Source organism: Gossypium hirsutum, chromosome A06 (assembly GCF_007990345.1).
Source record: "Gossypium hirsutum isolate 1008001.06 chromosome A06, Gossypium_hirsutum_v2.1, whole genome shotgun sequence".
Lineage (NCBI taxonomy): Eukaryota > Viridiplantae > Streptophyta > Magnoliopsida > Malvales > Malvaceae > Gossypium > Gossypium hirsutum.
Window position 1 is genome coordinate 21,616,299 of NC_053429.1, and position 13,984 is coordinate 21,630,282.

Sequence of the window (13,984 nt, forward strand, 5' to 3'; positions counted from 1 at the left end):
CTAATTTATCCATGGAATCCATAGCAAATCACATACACAAGTTTCATAATTCACATCTAACTCACTTCTTCTTAATGCACTTGCATTTAAGCACCATTCATTCTTATGAAATTCACATGTCATCATTTATAAACATACACCTTTCATTCTTGAATAACAAATACATTTCATACGTACCTGAATCAGATACTCATTCAAATTTTTATACCATTCTCAATATTGCCCGTTGAACGTTCGGAATTGATAAGGATACTCGGATAGCTCATAAACTCATACAATGCCATATCCCAGACATAGTCTTACATGTTATCAAATCCCGATGCCACTATCCCAGACAAGGTCTTACACAAAATCATATACAATGTCAATGTCCCAAACATGGTCTTACACAATATCTCTTACACGATATCATATCTCGGAATCCTAATGTCGTGACACTCGTATCCTATACTATTCCTATGGTTCGTACAGAACTTTTGGATGTTGTAACTTCATCAATTCTTGGTCGTATTTTCTCGTTCCACATTCATGTCAATTCAATGACTAATAAACATTTGTAAATCAATTTAAATTTATTCATTTGTATATGAACTTACCTCGTAATCAAAATAGAGGGACTGGACCGACTATTTGTCAACTTTCGATTTCCCCCGGTCTAGATTCGTTTTCTTTCTTTCAGGATCTATATGTATTCAAAATTAATCTATTTAATCACCAAATCAAACAGTTTTATCAAAAACACAATTTGAGCATTTTTACATTTTAGCCCCTAAAGTTTCGTATTTATTCAATTTAGTTCATTTTCACAAATACATCAAATTCACAAAATCCCTTAATATCAAAGCTTAGCTAAATTTTCATATAGCCTCTAGTAGCCCATAACTATCATTTATTTCACATTTTAACCCCATATTTTGCATATTACACAAATTAGTCCTTTTTATGCAATTTCACTAAAAATCACTTTACAAAACATGATAATCTATAACAAATACTCATTTTCCATCATCAAACATTCAAAAACTCAAGCATTCATCAATGGAAACTTTCAAAATCATCAACACTTTCAAAATTTGAAGCATGATAGAATACGAAGCAATGATCACAAAAACGTAGAATTCATCAAAAAATGAACAAAATTCACTTACCAAATCAACCATGCTAATGCCAAAACCTCCAAAGCTTTAAATGTAACAGCTTGGTTTAGACCCTAGTCGGAATAGTGGTTTTGGGACCACAAATTTGAGGTTGGAAAATTATTTTTAATATTATTTTGTGTGTTTATGTCATGAGATTAGATATGTGCGAAAGTTTGGTGTGATGATTTTATTGTTTACATGGTTAATTTGAGAAAATGACTAAATCGCGTTAAATGCAAAAGTTGTATTCTATATGAAAAAGATGTCAAATTGATTTGGCTTTTTAATATGATGGCCTTAAATGGTAATAAAACCATTTTAAATGATAGTGGATATTGTTGGAAAACCATTACATGTTTAAAATGTCATTTCATTAAGGTTAATATTGTAAAATGGCTATTATGTTAATATTAATATAACAAAATATGATTTTGGTGATATATTCATCACCTTTTTTGAGAATACTAAGAAAAATAAGAGAAAATAAGCTTGCTAGGGTTCGGCACTTTGATTGCTTGATTAAGGTACGGTTTTGATTTGATTTTTGATAATTTCTACGTTTTTGTGATCGTTGCTCTGTATACTATCGTGCCCATATATGAATTTTGGAAATTGTTGATGACTTTGAGTTGAACCATTGTTGATAATGTGATTTTTATGAAGTTTGATGATAGTAAATGGAAGATATGTGTTAGATTACTATGTTTTGTATTGGGATTTTTGATTAATTTGAGTATTTTGGACTAAATTATGAAAAGTGTATATTGAGGGGTTGAATTGTGAAATAAATGAAAGTTTTTGGCTCTTAGAAGTCCTTATGATATTCGGTTATGCATGGGTTCATTGAAATTATGTGTATTTTATGTTTTTGTGAAACAGGGACTAAAATGTAAAAATGTAAAAATGTGAGGGCTAATTTGTAAAATGCCCTCAATATGTGTTTATGGATTAAATTGAATGATTTATTGAATAAAAGGGTTAATTTTGAATACATGTAGATCAAGAAAAGAGGAATTCAGATTTAGACCAAGGGAAGTCGAAGGTTATTGAGTAAACGGTTCGAATCGTCAATTCCGAGTATAAGGTAAGTTCATACGTGATAAATGATGTTATAGTTGTGTTTTAATGCTTTGATAATGCATAAATTGTATAGATATTTGATTACGGTTTGAGCATGATGATAATCGACTATGTTCGGCACTAAGTGCGCGGTTCAAAATAGCTCCGGCTACAAATGGAACTAAGTGTGCGAGATTGTTACGGCTTCAGCAAATCACTGATGCACTAAGTGTGTGAATTCTTAAAGCATAGAAAGACTTTTGAATGAATTAATGTATTTAAATGAGAGTTAAGAATGAAATGAATAAATACGGGAAATTTCAGGTATGTTCGATACCTATGTGGTAGATGATACTATGTGTATGAAGCTTGATGAATTCGTATGAACATTTTAAATGAGATAGAATAGAATAGATGGTTGAATTGTGAATTATTAAGTGTTTATTAGCTGATGTTTCGTATATTATAAACTATTGATTATTTATGGTATGAACTTACTAAGCTTTAACGCTTACTATGTGAATGTTCTTTGTTTTACAGTGTTATAAAGCTAGCTCGCATTTGAGGATCATCAGTGACATCAATCACACTATCGGGCATCTATTTTGGTACCATTTTGAGAGTTGCATATATGATATATGGCATGTATAGGCTAGTTTCATTTTAGTATGTTTTGTGCTGTGATTAGCCATGAGACTTGGCTAGTAATATTGGTATGTATGGCCTCTTAAGTTGGCCTAAATGGTGTGTCTGATAAGTAAGATATGGTTTATTATGCATTTCTGCATTTGGAACTTTGGTAAATTGTGATGATGTTGGCATATTGAATTGGTTGAGGTTATATAGTTTGATTTATTATTGAATTGGCATGTTTTGGTTGCCTTTAAATGTATGCAACTAATGCAAAAAAGTTTTGGTTTTGGTGTGCTTGAGATAGGTGGGAAATGTGGTTTAAACCAAGCCTAATTTTGCCCCACACGGATGAGCACACGGGCGTGTGTTTCGACCGTGTGTCTGTTATAACTTAATTATGCAAGTCAGTCTTGAGCACGGCCTAGACACACAGGCGTGTCTGGTGGCCGTGTGAGGCACACAGCCTTGGCATATGGGCATGTGTGGCCATTTCAAAGGGTACACGGGCTAGACACACGGGCGTGTGGTTGGCCGTGTGACCCAAGTCAGTTTCGACCACGGCCAAGGCACACAGGCTTGTTTTGTGATTGTGTGGTTAAGTCAGTATCTATGGCATGTTTTGCCACAGTTTAGACACACGGGCGTGTCTAAAGCCCTGTAAGGCACACAGCCTGTTCAAACAAGCGTATGACCTTTAAAACTTTGAAAATTTTGTTAAGTTTCTGAGAAATTTTGCATGTGCTCGGTTTAGTAATGATATGTGACGATGATGCTATGATCATTGAGACATGAATGCGAGATGTTTAGATTTGTCCGATAATGCCTTTAACCTTAGTCCAGCGACGGATGGGTTAGGGGTGTTACATTAAACCCTATTTATTCTTTCTATTTTCAATGAAAAAGGATGAACTAAATGAATTTTTGACTTTGTTTTTACTTAATTCACATGTAATTAACTAATTACCATTATAACCTTTGTAAACACATTTAAATTCCACTAATATAAGCCCATTTTTGTCCATCGAATTATTTAATGGTCGAATAACGACATAAGTACCTCATCTTTAATTAATCAAAGCAATTAAGCACTTTAACATATGGCATGCTACTTTTACACTTTACGCAATTAAGTCCTTTTATAAAATCAAGCACACAAACAATAAAATTTTCAAACAAAGTTTTCATGCATTTCACATCTCATGTTGTAAACAAAGAAAATAATATTAAAATATTTTTCTGACTCGGATTTATGGTCCCAAAACCACTATTCAGATGAGGGTCTAAATTGGGCCGTTACAACTTTTCCCCTTAGGGATTTTCGTCCTCGAAAATCTTACCAACGAATACGTTTGGGTAACGTTCTCTCATAGCATCCTCGGGCTCCCACGTAACTTCTTCAATCCCGTGTTGATGCCATAAGACTTTCACTAAAGAGATTTTCTTATTTCTCAATTCTTTAACCTCGCGATCTAAAATCCGGATCAATTCCTCTTCATATGTCTTATCAAACTTAATTTAAATCTCCAGCGGAGAGATCACATGCAAAGGATCAGATCGATAATGTCGAATCATGGATAGATGAAATACATTATGAATCTTTTCTAGCTCAAATGGCAACAGCAATCTGTAAGCAACCAACCCGATATGCTCAATAATCTCATACGGCCCAATGAATCTCGGACTCGATTTGCCTTTACGACCAAATCGGAGTATTTGCTTCCACGGTGAGACTTTTAAAAACACTTTGTCTCCAATTTGAAACTCAATATCTTTCTATTTCAAGCCAGCATACGATTTCATACGATCTGATGCTACTTTCAGACTATCGCAAATCACTTTCACTTTTTGTTTAGTTTCTTTGATCAAATCAACCCCGTGTATCTTATTCTTACTAAGCTCAGTCCAATACAAAGGTGTTCAGCATTTGCAACCGTACAAAGCTTCGTAAGGTGTCATTTTTAGACTTGATTGAAAGCTATTATTATATGCAAATTCAATCAATGGCAAGTATCGTTCCCACGTACCTTCGAACTCAAGAATGCAACATCTTAACATATTCTTGAGTATCTAAATAATCCGCTCGGATTGACCATCTGTTTGCGAATGAAAAGCAGTATTGAAATGTAGCTTAGTACCTAATGCATCTTGCAGCTTCTTCCAAAACCGCGATGTGAATCACGGATCTCTATCTAAAACAATAGAAATAGGTACTCCGTGCAATCTTACAACCTCAGAGATATACAACTCAACAAGTTTATCGAATGAATAATCCGTGCGTACCATAATCAAATGGGTAGATTTAGTCAGTCTATCAACCACTACCCTGACCGCATCTTTCTTACTCAGTGACAGAGGCAAAGTCGAAACAAAATCCATCGTAATTTTGTCCCATTTCCACTTGAGAATCATAATCGGCTGTAATAATCCAGAAGGTACCTGTGACACCCCTAATTTGACCCTAGTCGAAAAGTGGTTTCGGGACCACAAAATCGAGTCATAAAAATAATTAGCCGTCATATTTTATGACTATTATATGTGAATACAAATGTGTGAAAGTTTTAAGCTTTGATTTAGTAAATTGCATGTGAATTTAGTCAATAGGACTTATGTGTGACACTTTTGAAATGTGATAGGTCAAAACATAAGGATCTATTAGTGCATGAAATAAAAAGGGTGGAATTGCATGTCAATTTCCCCCCTAATTAGTAGTGGCCGGCCATGAGCATGAGAGTGGACAAAATGTTATGGGGTGAAACATGTTGGAAACATGTTGTGTTAGTGTGTTATGGGAGAAAGAATATAATAAAAGTTAATGAAATAAATGAAAAAACATGTTTGAGGTGAAAATAACAAGGCCATTTTCTTCTTCTTCTTGCCGTGAGTTGAGAAAGAAAATAGAAACCTTTGAGCTTAGGGCATTCGGCAAAAGAAGGCTTCAAATAAGGTAAGGTTCATGTTATTTTCTTTGAAAGTTGTGAATTTTGGTTGGTTTTGAAGCTTGCAACAAGACCCATGTGAAAATTTTTGTGTTCATGAAGCATGTAGCAATCGGTCATGAGCTTAATGGGGTATATTTTGTATGTTTGATGATTTTGGGAGGATAATTGATTCTAGTTGAGTATGAACAAACTAAATGTGCTTGATGGCTCAAATGAGCTTGGAAAGTTGGCCAATGTTGTTTAAGTTCATGAATTAGGGCATAATTTCATTCGGCCATGGAAATTGAGCATGGAAAAAAAATCTGGTGTGGGATATATGAAGCTGAAAATTTAGTTTGAAGTGTGGTAATTGTGTTAAAGATGAACATTAAACCTTAAAGCATGATTTAGTTTAACCAAGGGAGAACTTGTATATTTGTAGGAGGGCATGTTTGAACGTGTATTGATAATTGATTTTGAAGGTTCGGCTTTATGCCTTGATAGTTGGTTTGAAGTATATGATGCCTTGGTATAAATATATGTGCATTCGGTTACCTTCATAACATGCATTTAAAGTGTCCTTTGGATGCAATTGCTTATGCACTTGAGGGGATATGAGTTAATTTTCTTTATGGCAAATTTGGATAAGAAGCTAACTAATAATATGCTAAGGTAGTCATGTGGATAATCGGCTTTGTGAATATTATTAAAGGTGTAATTAGTTATATGCATAGGTCATCGGAAAAATTGACCACATAACTAGTATATGTATATAAGGCGACATGGTGATACCTAGGTAAATGTATTTGGGATGGTTTTTATGAAATACCGAATGTGTGCAGATGTATCGAGGTGTTGCCTTATGTATGAGTTTCATTGAGAAGATTTACCTTGTTGTTTTTAATGATATAACAAGGTGATTAAAATAGTTTAAATTTTGTTAATTAAGCTCAAGAGCATAGAGGGGCAATTTTGGATAAAGAGAAAGTAAACGAATAGCCGTGGATATCTAGTCGTCGACCACTTCCGAGGTAAGTTTTAAGTGATTAAACGTTGAGTAAATTCAATCATAATAGGACATAATGAGTTGATTTAATAAGATATGATGTGGCCATGATATGTCTTAAACTCAAATGGTAAGTTCATATGTGTTTGGACTTGGAAATTTAAGAGCAAATTGTAATAATTTGCTTTGGACAGCAGCAGTAACGTGATTTTAGAAAATCACTATAAATTGTTGGTGTGGAATTATAGGCTGAATAAAATATGTAATCAAAGCTTATTTAGTCTAGTTTCTTATAAAAGAGACCGTGGACGCAAAGAAATTTCCTATAAAGAGATATTTAAAGTTGTGTGGGACAGTGTCAGAATGACTCCGAAATCCCCTGTTCTGTTTTTAGAAAATCATTATAAATTGTAAAAAAATGGTTATAAGATAAAATTTATATTCTTAGACTCCTTAATGGGTATAGTTTCAAATGAAATCAAATCCAACACATTTTGAATTCTGTAAAATGAGAAATTTGATTCGTAGTGAAGAGTGGTCAGATTAGTCAAACAGTGAAACAGGGGAAACTTTAAGAAAAATCTGGTATTGATTGGCCAAACCTAAAATTATGAAAATTTTATGGATGGAAGATATACGAGTCTATATTCACGGAAAATTAACGGCAAGTGATTTGGAGTTTTGTAGCTCCAGTTATAAATAATTTAGTGACTACTGCTCAGGAAAATAGCTAGTAGTGAATATGTGATTTTGTTATAAACATGGATAAAACTTGTTTTAGTTACTCATAAGCTATTGATTAAACCCATACGTGAATTCTAAATCGTGATATTGTAAAACGATACATGAGTGTTAGATGGATCTTTGATATTAAAATTTGTGAAATTGTAAGTTTATGAGTATTCGAATATGAAATGATAGTATGGTGTGAAATTGAATTATTCATTGGGAAATGATTAATGTAGATTCGGCCAAGACAAAGTGTATACATGATAGTATATGTGATGAATGTGAAAGTGTATATATGTGATAAGGCCTAATGGCCGATGTGATGAATGTGAAAGTGTATATATATGTGATAAGGCCTAATGGCCGATGTGATGAATGTGAAAGTGTATATATGTGATAAGGCCTAATAGCCGATGTGATGAATGTGAAAGTGTATATATGTGATAAGGCCGAATGGCCAATGTGATGAATGTGAAAGTGTATATATATGTGATAAGGCCTAATGGCCGATGTGATGAATGTGAAAGTGTATATATGTGATAAGGCCTAATAGCCGATGTGATGAATGTGAAAGTGTATATATGTGATAAGGCCTAATAGCCGATGTGATGAATGTGAAAGTGTATATATGTGATGAGGCCTAATGGCCGATGTGATGAATGTGAAAGTGTATATATGTGACAGGGCCGAGTGGCCAACGTGATGGATGTGAAAGTGTATAAATGTGATAAGTCCCGAAGGGCAATTGTGTCAGTACTATATCCGGGTTAAAACCCCGCAGGCTTTATGCGAGAGTATTATCCTGATTAATGTCCGTAGGCTTCGTGCTCGTACTATATCCGAGCTTTAAAGACCCGACGGCTAAATGCTAGGATTCAAGTAAGACTTTGATATTGAGTATCTGCATTAAGTTACCATCAAATAAGTATTATGTATTCAAGATGTTCAGGTACGTATTACTTACTCATCGGTGGAGTGATTTCGAGGTGAATTATCAGTATCAAAGAGGTAGGTAAATGTGATTAATATTATAACTCCAAATGTGAGAATGTGCTTTGGAAATATTTGACCATCTAGGTCATTATTATTCGAAAGTATATATGTGGCAGCCAAGTGTTGCGTTTAATGATATTATAGATCGAGATGAAGCTCTAGATTAACTTCATCGAACAGTTGAAATGAATGACTAATAATAGTGATTGAGAACACTTTGTCTTGCTTAAAACTTACTAAGCATTAAATGCTTACTCCGTTCTTTGAATCTCTGTTTTATAGATTTTGGTTCGTCAGCTATCGGACTCGGGATTATTGAAGTCGAAGTCGCCCACACTATCAAAGCCCTTTTGGTACACTTTTGGTTGAACTCTGAAAATGGCATGTATAGGACTACCCTTTTGTTGTTGGTCATGTACCCTTTGGATTTGTATAATTTTGGATAGCCATGCGAAAATGGCTTATATATGTTTGAGCATAATATTATAACCATTTGGTATGGATATGGTTATTGAGAGGTGTGAATATGCTTAACAAGGATTGGCCATGGGAATGGTTAATCACTATCATAATTTGTGCTATTTATGCTAAAAGGGCTAGTTGAATCATGGAAACTATGAAATAGGTAAAGTCTACCTTAAAGGCAGATGCTGACAGCAGCAGTGATGTAGATTTGGAAAATCACTAAAAATAGTAGGAATAGAATTAAATAGTGAATAAATTATGTAAACGAACCTTGATGAATCTATTTTCATAGGAAAGTAACGAAATGATCATATGGACAGTATGTTAAGAGATATTCAGGTTCTCGTGAGACAGGTCCAGAACGGTTTCTGGATTCCCTTTTCCGACTTTGGAAATTCATTATAAATTAACCGGAGATAATTAGGAGTCATGCCGTATAGATTCCTCTCTGAGTCTAGTTTCTATAGAAACAAACGAAATCAGTATTGAAGCCCTGTACAGGGAGATATCCAAGTCGTAATGCGCAAAGGTCAGTGTAGTCGATCCCTGTAACAGGGGAGACTTTAACTAATAAACTGTACTAATTGGCCTGACCAAAAATTCTAGAAAAAAATATGTAGATGGACATATGAGTATAGTTTCAGGGAAAAATCACGAAACTGATTTTCGAGTTGTGAAACTCAAGATGTGATTTTTAAGGTGACAGCGACACAGTTAGCCAGCTGTCTGGAAATTTTTAAAATGGACTGCGATAGTAAGCGAATTTAGTCTGTGAACCCCTCGTGTCCGACTCTGGCAACGGTCTCGGGTACGGGGTGTTACAGTACCTAATGCTCAACTTTGAATTGCTGACAGATTAAACACTTTGAAACAAATTCAGAGATATTGCGCTTCATACCAGGCCACCAATAAAACTGTTTAAGATCGTTATACATTTTCGTGCTTCCCAGATGTACAGATAATCGACTACTATAAGCTTCATTTAAAATCATCCAAATCAACTCTGAGTTTCTCGGAGCACTAATTCGACCTTTGAATCTCAAACTATCATTAACATCAATCTAAAATTCTGAATTAGTATTCAAATCACATTGAGCCCTTTTTTGCTAACAATTCATTATCAACTTTCTGACATTCACAAATCTGCTGTATAAATAATAGTCTCATTTTCAATTTAGCTACAATCAAACCGTCATTAGATAAAGCTAATTGAGTATTCATCGAACATAAAGCAAACAAATATTTACGACTCAAAGCATCAACAACAACATTGGCTTTCCCCGGATGGTAGTCAATCACTAGCTCGTAATCCTTTAACAACTCTAACCATTTTTGCTGTCGTAGATTTAGATCTTTCTGAGTCATCAAATATTTTAAGCTTTTGTGATCGGAATAAATGTGACATTTCTCACCGAATAGATCGTGGTGCCAAATCTTCAATACAAACACAATAGCTGTCAATTTCAGATCGTGTGTCAGATAGTTCTTTTCGTGCGGCTTTAACTGTCTCGAGGCATAAGCTATGACTTTGCCTTCCTACATTAAAACACAGCCCAGACCATTCACAGATGTATAACTATAAATGACAGATTCTTTACCCGATTCTGGTTGGACTAGCACCGAAGTTTCGGTCAACAAAACTTTCAACTGATCAAAACTTTTCTGGAGTTTATCTGACCACTTAAACTTAACATCTTTCTAACAATAATCTCGTCAATGGAGTTACAATCATTGAGAAACCTTTTGCGAATCGTCTGTAATATCCGGCAAGTCCCAGAAAACTTCAGACTTCGAATGCATTTCTCAGAGGCTTCCAATCAAATATTGCTAAAATCTTACTCAGATCTACTCGAATACCTGATGCTGACACAATATGCCCCAGAAAACCAACTTCACGCAACTAGAATTCACATTTACTAAACTTTGCAAAAAGCTGTTTATCTCACAAAATTTGTAGCACTAATCTCAGATGTTCAACATGTTCAGATTCATCACGGGAATAAATCAAGATATCATCTATATACACAATAACAAATCTATCCAAATACGGTCTAAAAATCTGATTCATTAAATCCATAAAAACAGTAGGTGCATTCGTTAGTCTGAAAGGCATAACTAAAAACTCATAATGTTCTATCTCGTTTCAAAAGCATTTTTTGGCACGTCAGAGTCCTTAACTCGCAACTGATAGTAATCTGATCTCAGATCTATCTTTGAAAATATTGTAGTCCCTTTTAATTGATCAAACAAATCATCAATTTGTGGTAGTGGATATTTGTTCTTGATCATCACTTTATTGAGCTGTCGATAATCGATGAACATTCTCATTTTCTTTTTCACAAACAAAACCGGTGAACCCCAAGACGAGAAGCTCGGTCGTGCAAATCCTCTACCCGTCAACTCTTCTATTTGAGATTTCAATCTTTTAATTCTGTTGGAGCCATTCTATATGGAGCTATTGATATAGGAGTTGTTCCCGATACTAACTCAATACCAAATTTAACTTCTCTAGTCAGTGGTAAACCTAGTAACTCTTCAGGAACCACATCCGAGTATTCACACGGAACTGGTACTGATTCAATCTTCTTTTCAGTCATTCTAGTGTCAGCACATAAGCAAAGTAAGCTTCACAACCCTTTCTCAGATATTTCTGGGCTAACATCGAAGAAATCACTACCTGCAACCCATTCAAATTATTAGACTCAATCCGAATTATCTCATCATTCTGACATCTCAGATCAATCTTCTTCCGTTTGCAATTTACAATAGCATCATACACCAATCCATACCCAGAATGATATCAAATTCGTCGAATGGCAACAACATCAGATCGACTGGAAAACATGAATCTCGAATCATCGATGGACAGTTCTTGCATACTTTCTCAACCAATACACATTTTCCTAAGGGGTTCGATACTCTAATCACAAATTCAGTAGACTCTACGGGTAAAGTCTTATTGGATACTAAGGTTTCACATACATAAGAATGAGTCGATCCTGGATCTATCAATGCAATTACAATAGTACCATAGAGAGTGAAAGTACCGGTAATAACATCTGGAGACAAAGCCTCTTCGCGAGCGCAAATAGCATCAGCTCTGGCAGGTGCACGAGCCTAAGATCTAACAGCTGTGTCTTTAGTTTCTCTCTAGCTACCACTTACATTACCCGCATTTCTGGGTGGTCTACCTCGAACTGCTATATTACTCGGCCTCGTATTCTACACCATCTCTTGCTCAACCAATTTAGGGCATTCACAAATGAAATGATCTAATGATCCACATTTGAAATAAGCTTGGTCATTCAATTTGCAATTGTCGGGATGTCGTTTATCGTAATGCTTGTACTCAGGTTGATTAAGCCCAATGTTACCAAAACTAGCTACTGAGGTAGCTTTCAAACTCACAGGTGGTTTGTCTCGATCACGTCTAGAATAACCCGCAGTAGCCTTTGAACGGCTAAAATCAATCGAATTTTTCCAAAAGTATTTTCCCAAGTTTTCTTTCTGTGCGTTCTTAGTTTAGTAATTAGTTTAGATAACCAAACCTCTTAATTTTTTAAGCTAGATAATAAAAAGGAGGAAAATACTAGTACTCGTGGTTCCTTTGGGTTCGACAATCCAGTCTTGCTGAACTATACTACTATTCGATAGGTACACTTGCCTTAGTCGTGATAATAAGTTAGTCTCAACAACAATTCATTCATAAATCTTTAAAATCTGTCGCGATCACGCATCAAGTTTTTGACGCCGTTGTCGAGGAACTAGGATATTAGGAACACTCGATTTTTATTACTTTAGCCATTTTACTTTTATTTTAATTCCAATTTTTATTTTCTTTTCTAATTCTTCATTTATTTTCTTCTAACAGGCTTTTCTAGTTTATGACCAGAAGAAACTCATCAAGACCACTACTTTTTGAAGGTGAGATCTATTGCACAGTTCGCAAAAATCGAAGAGAAATAAGGTGAAGCCTAAGATACACAAAGGACAAGCAAGAGGACGATACTTCAACCACAACCAAGGAGATGGCTGAAAACCAAGAAAATTCGCTACCTCCTGCGATTGCTACTGATCCAGTAAATCAGAATCATGCTCCACGCACTACGTATGATTATGCTAAACCTAATTTAATAGGAACTGTGTCAAGTATAAATAGACCTGCTATTGCTGCAAATAATTTTGAATTGAAATCTAACACAATTCAAATGATACAACAGTTTGTTCAGTTTGATGGTTTGCAGGACGAGGATCCCAACGCTCACTTGGAAAATTTCTTAGAGTTTTGTGACACTTTTAAACTCAATTGCGTTTCTGATGATGCCATTTGCCTTAGGTTGTTTCCCTTTTCATTAAGGAATAAGGCTAAACAGTGGTTGAACTCATTGCCACGAGGATCAATCAGTACTTGGGAACAAATGACTGAAAAGTTTTTATTAAAATATTTTTCGCCGGCTAAAACAGCCAAATTACGTAATGATATCTCCTCTTTTGTGAAGATGGATTTAGAAACATTCTACGATGCGTGGCAGAGATACAAGGACCTTTTGCAATGATGCCCTCACCATGGGTTACCACTCTGGCTACAGGTCCAAATGTTTCACAATGTCCTGAACCCTTCGACTCGGCAGATGATTGATGCAGTCGCTGGTAGAACTATCAATAATAAGACACCTGAGGTAGCTTACAAATTTATTGAGGAGAAGTCATCTAATAACTATCAGTGGCAAGTTATGAGGACAAAACCAATGAAAGTAGCCGATGTTTTCAACCTCGACGCGGTTACTAGGCTATCTAACAAGTAGAACTCTTAAATAAAAGGATTGACGGTTTGTGCTGTTCTACTCAGGTACATCCAGTGATGAGGTGCGATTTGAATGGAGGAGGAGCATACACAGAATATCAACCCTTCAACCCTAGCATCGAGGAGGAACAAGTCCAATATATGGGTAACAATAACTCTAGACCCCAAAATAACCCGTATAGTAACACTTATAATGCAGGTTGGAGGAACCATCCCAATTTCTCGTGGGGTGGTCAAG

The 13,984-nt window shown here is 35.2% G+C and overlaps 1 non-coding gene across 1 annotated transcript; it reads right to left on the reverse strand.

Annotated features, from left to right (window-relative positions):
* Nucleotides 1–13,408: 13,408 nt before the first annotated feature.
* Nucleotides 13,409–13,515, reverse strand: LOC121231239 (small nucleolar RNA R71). Its single transcript, XR_005929304.1, has one exon. It is a non-coding gene; the product is annotated as a small nucleolar RNA R71 (small nucleolar RNA).
* Nucleotides 13,516–13,984: the final 469 nt, after the last annotated feature.